This window comes from Pleurodeles waltl, chromosome 1_1, assembly GCF_031143425.1.
Source record: "Pleurodeles waltl isolate 20211129_DDA chromosome 1_1, aPleWal1.hap1.20221129, whole genome shotgun sequence".
Taxonomy (NCBI): Eukaryota; Metazoa; Chordata; class Amphibia; order Caudata; family Salamandridae; genus Pleurodeles; species Pleurodeles waltl.
Window position 1 is genome coordinate 182428498 of NC_090436.1, and position 16844 is coordinate 182445341.

Consider the following 16844-nt stretch of genomic DNA (forward strand, 5'->3'; position numbering starts at 1 on the left):
TTATTGAATTTGCTTACTGTTATTACACGTAAAACAAATCCGAATTTAAACTAGAAAAGAAAATATTACGGACATTCATTCCTAGATTACAGTAAAAAGGCAACACCTGAATCTCAAAATAAGTACGGCCTTATCAGTACCATGACATGCATTGCAAATAAAGCAGTGTTATGCAACTTCATTCTCCACTCTGTGATTGCCCCCACCTTTCTCCATCTGATCATGGTTGACCTTGTTAATGTCCAGGAGATCGATGGAACCTATAAGGATTTTTCTCTTCATGCCTAGCCAGGTGAGGTAATTTCAGTAAGTTGTAAGAATTGCAAATTGAGAAAGGCATATAGTCGAATTTCATACTTCTCAAATGTGAATTGCAGTCACTGAGGTACAAGTAGGTTTTTCATGACCTAAAAAGCAAACCTCATTAGGTTCATTTAGTTCTTCGTGTGTTTGATTCAAATGTATATTCCTTGGGGCTCCATCAGGCAAACGACAAGTCAGTGGCCTCTCATTTCTGCAAAAATCGTTAAGACTTTTCCTGTCGCCCTCTTCCACAGGGCTGACCGGTGAGTGTGCGCCTTGTTAATAAAATCACCTACAACAGATGACATCTATGGCATTATTAACTTTTGAAAGGAGTTTATTTTCGCAGTCTGTGTACGGACATACACGAAAATGTTTGTGCATGTGCAGGAGTCTCTCCAGCAGTAACAAAGCACGACTGCCATTCAAAGAAGCACTAACCTCAACTGTATTTCAAACATTTACATTCAGCCTAAACTTTAGATATAGGTTTTAGATGTCTTTTTTTGTGATCTTTTGAGTTCGCCTGTTCACTGCAGCTGAGATGATGTTTGAAAAAGGGCTAGAAAAACCGATTTGTATTTTATGTAGTCAGCAGTAAGTTAAGTATAGTTGTTGAATTAGATTTTCATGCAGCTGCCATACACAGTGCAATGCTCTAAATTGAAAGTCCTCATCTAAGTTGTAAATCCTTGTACATCATCTACTTATTCAATCCGCCTAATATATATTTTATTCACATCTTGTGGATGCCTGACTTAAGCGAGCATACCTGAAAGTCCTCCAAGGTTTCTACAGAACCACAACAGTCACATTTGTATATGTGTACAAAGCGGGATAACACAACCAAAATGTGCATAACAGACAATTCAATCCTGATGTAAGCTAGGTGAATATAATCTAGAATTTCGTATAACAGTATTTTTGTATTCTGTTCAAGAAGATGGTCATGAGTTTTTTGTAGTTGACCAGTACATTGAGACTATCCCAATAGTTTGGTAAAAAGGAAAAGGACAGCATTTTTTCACTATTAGAGATGTCAGTACGTTCATAAGATTATGCTACAGTTATGATGTCGCTGGGAATGTGGGACAGAGAACTCACTCATCACAAAAAGATGAATGACATTGCTTTCTTTCTAGACAATGTACATAGTTACCTGTCTTCGTGCCGAAGAATATGCAGAAAATCTGGCCCAAGCACCACTCTGTCTAATTCCGACAAAAATCTGCATTTAAAATTTAGCGCACCTTCTGAATAATACGTTTTCTGCTGCCAATTTTCATCTTAATTTGGTGTAAGGACTTGATACCTGAAAGGGTGCTGTGGCCTCACACCTTTCCTGGTCAACAGCATCAATACATTTTATAAGAACATATGCCTTAATTTCTTCCAAAATCAAAGCTGAGGTCATCTGAGCTGGAGTTAATTTCAAGATGTTAGCAACCAATCAGAACTACACACATGATTCTCACCCTTTGTCTTTTCGACCAAATATGGAGGATCATTTCAAGTTCCTCTTGTACAGGACCTGTCACATCTGCTTATGGGATAATTAAGTTAGCTCAGCTCTAGAACTCAGCAAATCCTATTTTCACAATTCTGTTTAAAACTCTGACAAAATTACCTGAGGTCTGTAGCCAGAGTGATGTGTATTTTAGTACAGAAGCCTCCATTTCGCGCGGAGCTTGCCTCAATATTTTTACCAAGATCATGATAGCAGTGGCAACATTTCTGCCTCCGCAGTCCACATTAGTTCTTACCTTAGTGACTGGCTGGTAATAGATTCTTTCTGCAGACTTCTGAAAAAGCTTTCCATTCCTAGGCAGCTCTTTTGTCTGATTCTCAGTTAGCTCACCTGGGTGTTGGCACTTCCCCTTTATTGGGACAATTCCCGATCCAGCAATTTTTCAACCCGGTTTGCAAAGCAGCGCATCTTTCATCATTTTAGAGGTTGCCTTTGTACCCCAGCATGGAGACTCCAAGGATCTTCAGGCTTCACGGTGTGGCATCTCAGTATAGGTAGTTGAAACCAGACTCGAGAAGTGCTGCTGTGGGCAGCTCCTTGGTGAGCATTATTGGAATCAAGAGATTGACTGCTAGCTTGCGAGTCCAGAGCTGTTTTATAAGTACTGAGCTAGAGTGCAGCAGAATAGAAGGTGTCGGTAGCTCAACTCTTCGCATGTCGGTGGTGAGAGATGACTGCACACCTAATTCTTTTGAGTCTGGGTGAGCACTACAATGGACTCTCTCGGAAGCATGCAGACCAGTGGTCTACAGAGGCAAGACCTTCATTTTGTGTCATTGTTTTAGAGCTGAACATAAGCTTTTCCTGCTTCTAAAAGCTGCAGACTGTTGTATCCTGAAGCAAAGATGATTAAATCCAGGTTTCCCTACTCAGCTCTTCGTCCTTCTTTGGTTGCTAAAATAGCACTATTGAGTTTAGTGATTTTCACATGTAATCTGTGTCTGCGGGGGATTCAGATTGTACAATGCGCTCAGTAAATTACTTGTCCACTGCAGAAATGTGTGCTTAAGTTGAAAATCAAATATTGTTTCTTGCAAAGCTCACCCTTCCTTAACATATTGTGGTATGCCTTTTATTTAGGGTTATAAGAATTGCAGCCCTCGGCCTAGGGCTATACTGGTTGTAAAGGTCCTGAATCCTGTAAGGAGGGAGCGGGCCTTTAACAGGTTTGATCCGAGATGAGTAACACAGCAGGGAAGCTTCTAGATCAGGACACCATTCATCTTTTACTCACTTTTGAACAGTCAACTGCTTGATGCTCCAAACATTTGTCTTCTGTCCTTGTAAGACAACCTATTCTAAACCCCAAACATTTAGCTTTTTCTGCACTTCTTGAGTTCTACTGGGTTATCAGGTCTGTATCATTGTCTCGGCTCTCGTGCTTCTTTTGAAAGAAATAAAGGTAAAAAATGACAAAGAAGGATCTGAGGGCGAGGAGGACAAAGGAGACGTCAGCTGGTCTCTTAGGTTCATGTTTTTGCGTCCAGACATATGCAGAATTTCAAAGCTGGATGCATATCAACCCATCAAACTGCACGCGATCATAATTAAAATACGCCCACCAAAAACGTGTGTATCTTTGTACTGTTATTCCTTGGGACCCGATAAAAGCCATGGGTTTAGGGAAGTATTAAAAAACTGTCATTTTGTTAAGTTTACAAAGATATTGAAGTGGTTTGAAAATACATGTAGCAATCATGAGGTATTTTTAGAGTTCTATTGGGTAAATTGCTTTTTTTCGAGTTTGTAGTTTTTATTAAACTGTTCTCTAATCATCGTGTCTCACATAATCGATCAGAGCCGGAGGAAGACATCAAGAAATGACGTTCACAAAAATCAATCCCCAAAGGTTATTCTCCAACTTTTGGTTTTTATTGTCAATTTTTTTACTCGATTTCTCCAAAGACACTTTTGTGTTTATTACAATCTCGTTCCTGTGTAAGATTCATAAAGCTTATCGATGGCATTTTAAAGCATGATGCATGATTTATTTTTTATCTATTGCCCATGCTTCTGAGTCATTTCGTTTTCACTCTGGGCCCCTAAAAGCAAAATAAAGTAAAACAACTGTGGATCGTGCCGTATTTATACACGATGCAGTCCTATGGTTACCCTGGGGGATCTTCATGCTAGCCGTCTTCCTTACGGAGTATTCTAACAGAATGGTTTTCCCTGTTGTCCCTGCATCTTAAGCTACATACAGAGGATCCGTTTACTTTGCCCTGAGTTGTTTTGAACTAATTGGACGAAGCAGGTGAGTTGCTCCTTTGATGTGCCATGGCGCTCCACTACCCAGATGTTCTGTTTTAGCACCTGCAAGTCACAGAGCAAAGAATTACTGCCATTTAGTGAACGGGGCTGAGACACTGGAGGGGCAAATGTATACAGTGGTGTATTTTGTCTGTGTTCGATATTTTTGACAGTCGACCGACTCGACAACAAAGATACTATTGACCTTTGACAGAATAACAACGCCTCATAATGAGTCCTGATGGAAGCCTGGGACCCCGTGAGAGTCATGACAAAGGGCTGAAACATGTCGACTTAACTTTAAGACATTGGTATAGTAAGCCCCTCCCCCAATTGGCCCGATTTTTAAGCAATGTTATCCATACAAGTGGTACCCAAAATAAAGGAATTCTAGGCTAATGTGTACTCCCCCTGTTAGGCTTAGATCATTATCCAAAGTGCTTCCTTGAAAATAGTTGATCCCATCCTCGGTTTATAGGGACCAAGGTGCGACCTAATGATGAACCCTGACCCCAATAGGGTGTGTGAGGTTCCATAATGATAAATCAACATTTTTACTGGAGCAGCATGACAGTATATCAATTATAAAATTGAGCAGGGATGGTAAGAGTGATTTGTAAGGAAGACAGTAAGTATCCTGCGGTCCCCATCACAGAACCTTTTCTCTCTCCCCTCCCACGGGTTAGTATGGTCTTCGTTTAGGAAAGGTAATAATACTACACATATCAGATATAGACACTAACTCATATTCACTTGCATAAAATTATGGTGTGTTAATCTCTGTGCTGTGTAATAGTTTGAGTCTTTTATCAAGAGGGGCTTATTGACATTATTCTATATATTCCTTTTTTCTCTTCTCTACTTAGTTAATTAAGGGCATCCCATATATTCTGGTTGGTAGTTTCCCTTACCTATCCAGGTGCACCTTCATCAGTTGATAGTAGGGAAAATGTAAGAGAGCATATTTTCTTTGATCGTTCTGATTTCCTTCAGCGTTTCTCTATTTAAATAGCTTACATTTTTCATGCTTTTATGGTTTGTTGGGTGATCTGAATTTTTCTCTATCTTTTCTTCTGTGCTTTTTGTCACCCACATGTTTAGGTCGAGCATTCAAGACCTCTTATATATACTTTAGTATGCACTTCTTTGTGGACTACAAGTCTGCCCACTGCTTCTCATTAGTTTATGGCAGTGTCCTTTAAAAATCCTTGCTTATAAGTGGTTAATCTTTCCTATTTGTCTCACCTTTCCCCCCCTTTGTCTACGATCACTGAGCACGACTCCAGTACATGTATCCTTCCACTTGTCCCATTATAACATCTGCGTCAGGGGCTATTTTTGCTTTGTTTCTTTTGCCTAAGGTGGGTTTGTTAGTTTTCTGCTGGTGTTCTGCTCCATGTCCACTGGTTTGTTTCAGCGCACTTGGCTCTGGTCCGGGAAATGATGTAGCTATGTATGTATGCGTAAACAAACTTTGATTCATGATACGCTATTAACTGCTACTTGGATTGAAGCTTAAGTTTTATATATATTTTCAAACACCTGGGAAGAGCTGAGACTCGAACCCAGCTTCCCAATGTCAAAAGTCCGCAGCTCTGAAGGGGATGCCACATTCTCTCTCCGAGACAATTGGCATTTCTTTAGGGTTTAATCTCTGTTTCCCTCACTGAGTCATTCTCCCACTGTGCACCCACCCTTAACCCCTTCCTCCCTTTTGTTTCCCTGAGAACCCCTGTGTTTACATTTAAAATAAATTGCATTTATATAGAGCTTACTACCACGCGTTAAAAAACCTTGTTTTTTGGTAGGCCCAGAGAGATTAAGTGATTTGCGTAGGATCACGGGATGTTGAGCTGATACCGAGGCTTGGACCTGATTCTATGTCAGGACCGGAGGCTTCGAATTATGCTTTCTCTCTCTTTACTGTAAAACTCACAGCAGCCAATGAAAATGTTTAAAACAAAAAAACTATGTTTCCCAAGATTCCCAGTAGTCCATCACATTGTCCAATCATATATAACCCTTGTATATAAATGTCACCACCCCCAAAGTCCTTCCTCTTTCTTTGTTGCTCACAGCACGAGATAAGTCGATTTATTTAACTGATGATATTCATGCATATTGTGTTTTTCTATACACCTCTCGTGGAGCGGGACGTAACCCGGTTTGCCTTTATGTCCCACTTCGCTTCAGATCGCGCATGACCTTTTTTCATACTGATCGCGCGTGATCGGTAAGCCAACAACATTTCCCTGCCCTCTGGGCTTCTCGGAGCACTCGGTGCGCTTTGCTCGCTCTAGGGGGCAACCTGAAGTTAGAGGACCTTGTCCTCTTTCTATTTCTGCTTCTAATGTGCCTCGGAGCACAGTCCGACTGAAAATTCCCTATTTTCTGTCCCTGAACGCCCAGCAGGGTGTAAATACGTGGTAGGGCTTTGCCCTAGGGGTCGCACGTCCTCCCTCCACAATTTACCTCGTGAGAGCTACAAATTTACTATTGAATTCTTTTTTCAACCTGCTGGGTGCCCCCCCTCCTTTGAGCTCCTCCAGTCGTCTTATTATTAATATGGCGTACTGCGCTGAGGAAGAGGATTTCTATCAGGACCATCCTAATGTCAATGAGGAATATGACATGGAGGAAAGACTTGTTGTGGCCCTGGGCTCCCATGTGAAGGACTCAGTGAATCAGGCTCTAATAAAGGCTTCAAAACCTTTTACTGGACCTTTATTCAGATATGGCCAACGTGAATTGCGGGGAAGACTCCCTATGGTGAATACAGCCAGGGATGATCTGGCACCTGATGTGGGCTTTGCCCAGAGAGCCTCAGTGGGTCCATCTTCATCGACAGATATTCTTGCTCAGATGGCGACTTCGGTGATTAAAGACCACAAACATGATCTTTTTCCTTCCTTGGAAGCTTCTGGGTCGCTACCTAGAACATCCTCCAACATTTTATACACTGCAGAGTCAGATTCTTCCCTTTCCTCCATGTCTGAACTCACAAATGATCCTAAACATACAGGAAAACGCAAATGTAAATCCCACAACGTTGAGGAAGAAAACCAAACCCAAAAAAAGTTATGTTATCATTTGACCCAAACGCCATCATTCACCCGCGCTCCACTGAGTGGGTTCCCTGGACTGAAGTAGCTGCTCAATACGCCCAGGATAGAATCCGTAAAAGTTTTGACTGTGACATGCGTAACACCTTACGCTCAGAATGTCCTCGCCCGTCCCTCCTAGGAAAGGTCGTGGATACTCCTGAACTAGATCTGAACCTGGCAACTTTTAACAAACAATTTACAAAGGATCCCAAGAAGGGTTTGGATAGAGCCTGGAAAGGGTGCCAGGACAAATTGTTGGACATTTCTGGCCCCATTACCAAAAACCTTGAACTTGCTGTGCAGGCTAAAGAATCAGACTCTCCACTGGACCCAGACACCATTTTGCAATGGTCTCAGAGGGCTGTATCCCTTAGTGGCAATGCAAACTGCGCAATTTCCACTGAGAGGCGACGGTCCTTCCTTAGGATCGATCCAAAATTAGCAGAACGAGCCCCCAATGAGGCAGGCTCGTAAGCGAATGGGATGCTGTTCGGAGACTTTAGGAAAATACGTGGCCACCTTTTCTGCTTTGGACAAAGCACAGACATCCATAAAGAAGATGTTTAGCTGGGCCTTTTTGCCAAGGGCTGGGTGATTCAGAGGCCGAGCGCCGGCCCGGGGTTTCCAACAGGCCTCAGGAGGATATGGGCAATGAGGAAGATGTTCTTCCTATGCCACATCAATTTGTTACCCCTCCAGAGCACGCAGAGTTTACGGCCGGGGGTCCCGAGGCAGTAACCGTGGCGGTGCCTCCACTTCAGGCACCAACACAACAGGTGAGAGTTATTCCTTTCTCAGACATAATCGTGGGGGGCAGAATAAAAAAAATGTGCAAAATGTTGGGAGAGTCTTTCCCCAGATCCTTGGGTTTGCAAAACTGTTCAAGGGTTCAAATTAGAGTTTTATGCAACCCCCCAACAACTCAAAATACCTCAGGTTCTACACTTTTCCCAAGAAGAGAGTTCCTTCATAGACATAGAGATCGTTGCCTTGCTTCACAAACATGCCATTATCCAGACGACTCAACATCCTCAGGGCTTTATCAGCCCCATTTTTCTAGTGCAAAAGAAAGGCGGGGGTTCTCGCCTAGTTCTCAATCTGAGAGCATTCAATTCTTGGATAGTCTATCATCACTTCAAGATGGAAGGTATCCATCTTCTCAGAGACTTATTGCAAGAGAACAATTATATGGTGCGACTAGATCTCAAAGACTCTTACCTTGCCATTCCAATTTTCGAACCACATCATAGGTTTTTCCAATTCTTTTGGAGAGACCAATGTTATGAGTTTACCGTCCTTCCTTTTGGCCTTTCTCCGCCCCCTGGTGTTTTACCAAACTATTACTCCCAGTGGTTCAATCCCTCAGAGCAAGAGGTGTTCATCTAATTATTTATCTAGACGACGTCCTGATAATGGCCCAATCCAAGGAAGCTCTCATGCAACATCTGTTATGGACGATCCATCTTCTCTAAGGCCTAGGTTTTATTATCAATCTAGGAAAGTCGATCCTGACTCCTTCTCAGAACATAGAATTCTTAGGATTTCAAGTAGATTAGTTAAAAGCTCAACTTCTGTTACCCCTTTCGAAGCAATCTTCTATCAAGAAAGAGTTGAGGAGAACCCTTGCCTCTCTGGCTATATCATTGAGGACTTTGGCTTGCCTTGTCAGTCTGCAAGCCGCCTCTATTCAAGCAATTTTTCCGGTCCCTCCCCATTATCGGGCGCTCCAACGCCTGAAGATCATACACCTTCGCAGGGGTCTCACATATTTAGTGCAGATCCAACTTTCCGAAGAAGCCAAAGTGGAGCTCTCTTGGTGGTTGGATCACATGGATTCCTAGAATGGCAGAGCAATATTTTCAGCTACCCCGGAATTGGTAATAAAGTCAGATGCCAGCCTTTGGGGCTGGGGAGCCTGTTGTGGCTCATTGACTACCGGAGGGAGATGGACCCCTCGATCGAAAGCTCTTAATATCAATTGTCTAAAGCTTTTGGTGAGATCTTTTGCGATTCGGTCACTAACCCCCGGAAAGCAAGTTGTTGCATTCTGCTCCGCATGGACAATGTTTCAGAGGCACTATACATAAACCATCTGGCGGGGGACCAGATACCAAGTTCTGGTGTCAATAGCCAAAGAATTTTGAGAGTATTATCTCCAACACCAGATATAAGTTTTGGCGGAATACATTCCGGGGAGGTCCAACCTGATTGCAGACTGGAACTCTCATTTCCTGAGGGACGGCAGCGACTGGAGACTAGATCCTCAGAGGTTCTCCAGTCTCAATCCGATTTGGGCTCCGTGTTCGATCGATCTTTTTGCATCACGTCTGAACACACAACTTCCTCGTTTCTTCAGTTGGAGACGGACCCTCTGACGATGAGATCGGATGCTTTCCTGCAATCGTGGGAGAGGGGGATATTATATGCTTTCCCCCGTTCTCCATGATTGCGAGAGTACTCTCACAGGTGAAGAGGCATTCAACGGAATTAGTCATGGTGACTCTGCTTTGGAAAGCTCAATGCCATGGAACTATCATCCGGCCCGCCACTTCGAATTCCTAATCCCCCATCCCTGCTCCTGGACCCAGCAGGACTACCACATCCCTTAATAATGATGGGGCAGTTGTTCCTCATGGCATGGAGAATTTCAGGAAACGGCAGGTGTCAGAAGTTTCAGACAGCGCTTTGTTTTTCCTGTCCCAATCCTGGGCCTCCTCCACTCACATACGGTATGAATCTTCTTGGCGAAGATGGACCTGTTGGTGTAGTGAACGGAGTGTCGATCCCTTGGGGGCAAACATTAGCTTAATTGTGAATTTCCTTTCGGAATTAGCAACACAAGGTTCAGCATATAGAACAATCAACAATTTTAGGTCAGCGATATCCTCAGGACACCCTCATATTGATGGTAAATCAGTGGGAGAACACCCCTTAGTTTGTAAGCTATTAAGAGGTTTCAGGTTAGTTAATCCTCCAAAGCCAAAATATTCTGTTCTTTGGGATGTTGATGTGGTATTAGAATTTTTGAAGGCTTGGTCGTGCAACGAAGACCTTTTCCACAAACAATTAGCAGCAAAGCTTACTACTCTGCTTTGCATCATCTCATGTCGAAGGGTTTCGGATGCAAGAGGTTTGGATTTCGCAGGTAGAGTATTTACTCCTTCTGGAATATCCTTTACCATTTCTAGAAGAATGAAGACTGATTCTAAATGTAATTCTTATCCTGCTTTTCCTCATCATCAAAAATTGTGTGTGGTTAAATGTTTGAAAGGGTATGAGGCATCTACTCGGGAAGGTTTGTCGAGACCTCCAGGGTCAACTGCTTTTCTCACTACAAAAAACGTTTGGTCCACTAGCTTCTGCTACCTTAGCCTGGTGGGTTAAATGGTTGATGAATGAAGCAGGGATTGATACCTCCATTTTTGGAGCACATTCTATCAGAGGAGCTATGGCTTCTAAGGCTTTTTGTAGGAAGTTGGCTCTGTATGCACTATTTCAAAGTAAGGAATAGTATGCACAGAGTCCAAGGGTTCCCCTTAGAGGTAAGATAGTGGCAAAAAGAGATAATATTAATGCTCTATTTTGTGGTAGTGTGGTCGAGCAGTAGGCTTATCAAAGGAGTAGTGTTAAGCAGTTGTTGTACATACACAAGCAATAAATGAGGAACACACAGTCAGAGACAATTCCAGGCCAATAGGTTTTTGTATAGAAAAATATATTTTCTTAGTTTATTTTAAGAACCACAGGTTCAAGATTTACATGTAATACTTCAAATGAAAGGTATTGCAGGTAGGTACTTTAGGAACTTTGAATTAGCAAAATAGCATATACAGTTTTCACATAAATCACATATAGCTATTTTAAAACTAGACACTCAGTGCAATTTTCAACAGTTCCTAGGGGGAGTAAGAGTTTGTTAGTTTTTGCAGGTAAGTAAACCACCTACGGGGTTCAAGTTTGGGTCCAAGGTAGCCCACCGTTGGGGGTTCAGAGCAACCCCAAAGTTACCACACCAGCAGCTCAGGGCCGGTCAGGTGCAGAGTTCAAAGTGGTGCCCAAAACGCATAGGCTTCATGGAGAAGGGGGTGCCACGGTTCCAGTCTGCCAGCAGGTAAGTACCCGCGTCTTCGGAGGGCAGACCAGGGGGGTTTTGTAGGGCACCGGGGGGGACACAAGTTAGCATAGAAAGTACACCCTCAGCAGTACAGGGCGGCCGGATGCAGTGTGCAAACACACGTCGGGTTTCCAATGGAAATCAATGGGAGCCCAAGGGGTCTCTTCAGCAATGCAGGCAGGCAAGGGGGGGGGCTCCTCGGGGTAGCCACCACCTGGGCAAGGGAGAGGGCCTCCTGGGGGTCACTCCTGCACTGGAGTTCCGATCCTTCAGGTCCTGGGGGCTGTGGGTGCAGAGTCTTTTCAAGGCGTCGGGATCTGGGAGTCAGGCAGTCGCGGTCAGGGGGAGCCTCGGTATTCCCTCAGCAGGCGTCGCTGTGGGGGCTCAGGGGGGGCAACTCTGGTTACTCACAGTCTCGTAGTCGCTGGGGAGTCCTCCCTGAAGTGTTGTTTCTCCGCAAATCGAGCCGGGGGCGTCGGGTGCAAAGTAGCAAGTCTCACGCTTCCGGCGGGAAACGCAGTTGTCTTGAAGTTGCTTCTTTGAAACAAAGTTGCAGTCTTGGGTGAACAGAGCCGCTGTCCTCGGGAGTTTCTTCGTCCTTCTAGAGCAGGGCAGTCCTCTGAGGATTCAGAGGTCGCTGGTCCTGGGGAAAGCGTCGCTGGAGCAGTGTCTTTAGAAGTGGGGAGACAGGCCGGTAGAGCTGGGGCCAAAGCAGTTGGTGTCTCCGTCTTCTCTGCAGGGTTTTTCAGCTCAGCAGTCTTCTTCTTCTTAGGTTGCAGGAATCTAGTTTCCTAGGTTCTGGGGAGCCCCTAAATACTAAATTTAGGGGTGTGTTTAGGTCTGGGAGGGCAGTAGCCAATGGCTACTGTCCTTGAGGGTGGCTACACCCTCTTTGTGCCTCCTCCCTGAGGGGAGGGGGGCACATCCCTATTCCTATTGGGGGAATCCTCCATCTGCAAGATGGAGGATTTCTAAAAGTCAGAGTCACCTCAGCTCAGGACACCTTAGGGGCTGTCCTGACTGGCCAGTGACTCCTCCTTGTTTTTCTCATTATCTCTCCTGGACTTGCCGCCAAAAGTGGGGGCTGTGTCCAGGGGGGCGGGCATCTCCACTAGCTGGAGTGCCCTGGGGCATTGTAACACGAAGCCTGAGCCTTTGAGGCTCACTGCTAGGTGTTACAGTTCCTGCAGGGGGGAGGTGTGAAGCACCTCCACCCAGAGCAGGCTTTTGTTTCTGTCCTCAGCGAGCACAAAGGCCCTCACCACATGGGGTCAGAAACTCGTCTCTCAGCAGCAGGCTGGCACAGACCAGTCAGTCCTGCACTGAACAATTGGGTAAAATACAGGGGGCATCTCTAAGATGCCCTCTGTGTGCATTTTTTAATAAATCCAACACTGGCATCAGTGTGGGTTTATTATTCTGAGAAGTTTGATACTAAACTTCCCAGTATTCAGTGTAGCCATTATGGAGCTGTGGAGTTCGTTTTTGACAGACTCCCAGACCATATACTCTTATGGCTACCCTGCACTTACAATGTCTAAGGTTTTGCTTAGACACTGTAGGGGCATAGTGCTCATGCACCTATGCCCTCACCTGTGGTATAGTGCACCTAGCCTTAGGGCTGTAAGGCCTGTTAGAGGGGTGACTTACCTATACCATAGGCAGTGTGAGGTTGGCATGGCACCCTGAGGGAGTGCCATGTCAACTTAGTCATTTTCTCCCCACCAGCACACCCAAGCTGGCAAGCAGTGTGTCTGTGCTGAGTGAGGGGTCCCTAGGGTGGCATAAGACATGCTGCAGCCCTTAGAGACCTTCCCTGGCATCAGGGCCCTTGGTACCAGTGGTACCAGTTACAAGGGACTTACCTGGGTGCCAGGGTTGTGCCAATTGTGGAGACAATGGTACATTTTAGGTGAAAGAACACTGGTGCTGGGGCCTCGTTAGCAGGGTCCCAGCACACTTCTCAGTCAAGTCAGCATCAGTATCAGGCAAAAAGTGGGGGGTAACTGCAACAGGGAGCCATTTCCTTACACTTTTGTTACAGGTTCTCGTTTAGAGGACATTGCAGCGGCAGACTGGTCAGCCGATTCTTATTTTAAAGTTTTTTTTACCATAAACCTATTGTAGATGTGGCTTCAGTCATTGTGGATCAGCTTTGAACTAGCATAATCCGAAGCCTCCGGTCCTGACATAGAATACAAAAGTTTCTAGCTATTGTGTCAAGAATTTTCTATTCTATTAAGGGGACGGAGGCGAGGATTATCCCACCCTTTTTGGATTACATAAAAGTAATAGATTATTGTATGTTATTGACTAATGTACTATTACCATGATGTCAAGAATTGTCATGTTTTATTTCCCCACCCGTTTTTTCTAATGACAATGGCCTTTAGTATGAGATTATCTATATTATTTTTCCTAGATGTGGATAACTATGCGTTAGACACAAAGAACAGGTCTTGGATGCTGCAGAGGTTTAAGTTCCCTTCTTCCTTCGTTTGGTTCAGCATTCGTTTGTTGAGGAGACTGTTGATTGCAAATGCCGCAAAGAAAGAGGAAGGACTTTGGGGGTGGTAACATTTAAATACAAGGGTTATATATGATTGGACAATGTGATGGGCTACTGGGAATCTTGGGAAACTGTTTTAAACTTTTTCATTGGCTGCTGTGAATTTTACAGTAAAGAGAGAGAAAGCATAATCATCGTCTCCGTGTCCTTAATAGAATTGAAAATTCTTGATGCAATAGCTAGAAAATTTTGTATTCCACCTCTCCAAGTTCGGCAGCTCTGGGTGTTAAGCCATATCCTCTTCCCTCCTTCTTCCGAATCTTCCCTCCTTCTTCCGAATCTTCCTCGTGAGTCTCTTCTCTTTTTATGTATCTCTGTGATGCATGTGGTCCTAACTTTGATTCCACCGGAGCTTCCTCCAAAATGCAAAAGTTTGCTTTATTTTCTTTTTCTGCTGGAGTGCGGGACTCGGTGCAAGACGCTAAGATTGGTGCAGTCCATGTAGGTCTGTCCGGATTTTAACCTCTTCATCCTGACAAGTGTTCTGACACATTGTGTCTTGTATACTCCGGCACAGAACCCAGCATGTCGGGCTTGGGCATTAACCATTTTTTTCCTGTGCAGATTATACGTATTTGGCAAGGCTAAATTCTAAAATACCTAGTCATGCATAATTAAAGCTCCCTTAGATGTTGTACATCATGAGGTGCTGCATATACATGCTGCACTATAATAAAGGAAGTAGTGAGCACGACTTCTACTGATGCTTTCAGTCAGTTTTGGTAAGTGAGCTGGGCTTGGGAGTCACTTGGTATGGTCACAAAACTTCAAACGAGTTAAAATTTGTAACAATTAGCCCCGCGCACCTCCTTTCGCGCAGCCACGCGCTAGGGCGGATGTTCCTTTATGTTTAGACCGGGTCCGGTTCTTGCATTTCAAAACAGCAAGCACCTCGGACCCGGCTTTATTAGGATCACGGACCTTATTTTTCTATACCCTGCCCCAAATAAACTGTAGTTTGTGTCTTACACTGGTGTTCAGCCTACTCAGACAGGGTCGTGACGGCGACGCTTGAGCAGTTTGGCTGCCAGAGGCGGAGGGTCCTACGGTTTTCTCGGAGGCATCATTCTGTCCACTGTTGCAGCGGCCCTGCAGTCAGAAATTCAGGAGATCACTAGGTGAGTGCAGCTTTATTCTAATGCGGGCCAGAAGGAAAAGTGCTCTCCGTAACATTGTGTACACACACAGGTATTTGAAATAAAGATGTTCCTCCATTTGCATGGGTGAAGGTCCCTGCAGTAGGTTCTGTTGTTCTCACCTCTCCATAGCGCTGCAGAGTGTTACTTGTCAGTTTTCTGGTAACCTTTGGCTTTGAGCCACTGTGACGTGTCACATGCCTTGATCCAGCTGCACCGCACTGACGAGAGGCTGCAAGAGGAGAGGAGCAAGCTCATCTCACGTAAACAGACGGTAACCTGTGTGTCATCAGCTTCTAGAAGATGCCCAGGCACCTGGTTTTTAGAGGTGAAAATAATGGTATGATTTGAAATATAACACAAATAATGCGAGTGCGACCCAAGAAACTCGACGTCAATCACAGAAAGCTTTCTGACCCAGAGGCTGAACTCGAAACACCAGCACTAAATGCTGAACTGTTTGTTCATTACCTTGCAATTCCACCCGACTGGGTTTCAGAGCACTGTACTGTGGTTATTTAAAAGAAAAAAGTCAGACATATGTTGCCTATGATAACATATAAATAAGCATTTTACGCATATGATTTGGACGTATAAAAACGGTTGAGTGGTGCATGTCAGCAAAATAAAACTCAGGCGCAAGTGAATGAGTTCAAGATCAGTAATACTGAGATATTTTAAACAGTAGTCCCTTGTTATCATATGACTCATAATCATCTCACGGCGGGCATTGGCTGTGGTGGTTAGTAATAGAGCCGGTGGTCACTGGTGTTAATACATTCAGTTTCAAGCCCCATTGCGTGGTTTACCTGTGACAAAGTGTCACTCATTTAGCATTAGAATGTCACTCGTAAGTACAATGAAACCATTGAAATGTCACACACGAGCAATGTGAAAACTTGGCAGATGTGTTTGCTTGAGTAGAAAGGTAGGTACCTATCATAAAGTCGTACTTCAATCTAGACTACTTTACTCTTAACTTTCTCCACTTTCATCAAATCCTGTGCAGGGGGGAATTCCTTTTTGCCTCACACGGTTAAGATTTGGAACTATACCAGCACGAGTAAGAGAAACTGGCTACCATCTCTAATTTCAATTAGCCTTAAAAAACTGGCTTTTCTCATTGTTTAAACAAATGTGTTATATCTGAGCACATAACTAGTTATGTATCGGCACACTCACTGCATTTACACACTATTCCTCAACACCTCATGCTTAAGCTCAGAGATGCCCAGAATCATGTTAACAGCACGTCCAAACCTTCCACACCTCATTCGTCATATACATGTAGGTAAATATACAGTGATCATCCAGTAAAACAGTACCACTACCTTCGTATTACATGTCATCCCCTTCACACATACCTTTCAATATTTCTACTCCTAGCTGCCCCCAGCGTTTGTTAGTCAGCCAGCAACTCTGGTGGTGGGACGGTGAAAGTGGTATTCTATTCTAATTAGCATGCAGATTTAAATTAGGAGGATAAATGGCAATATTTTCATTTTTTGCTGCAAATAGAGGAAGAAGGTAAATAGAAGTGCTTTAGTTATATGCAGGGCCATTGGAATTATGTTGCAGAGAGGACCAACTTATGAGGCAGGGTTGACCAATTCATGTGGCTAGAAAAGTCCAGTTATGCATTTACAACGCGAATAGCTCTAACACTCTCAAATGCAAGACCTATTGCATTGCACTTGCTTGTAAGTGTTCTCGGTCAATTCTGTATTTTTGCTGCCTGAAATGTCTTGTTCATTTCCTTTCCCTTTTCTTTCTAGGGTAAATGTAGTAGTTTTTCCAGATTTATATTCGCCACTTGTGACGTGTCCATATTTCCTAAGTC

General features: G+C 44.0%; 1 protein-coding gene across 4 annotated transcripts in view; it reads left to right on the forward strand.

Annotated features, from left to right (window-relative positions):
* The window catches only part of SEC11C (SEC11 homolog C, signal peptidase complex subunit), a 103865-nt gene that overhangs the window by 57816 nt on the left and 29205 nt on the right, over positions 1–16844 (forward strand). The gene's annotated exons all lie outside the window — the stretch shown is intronic.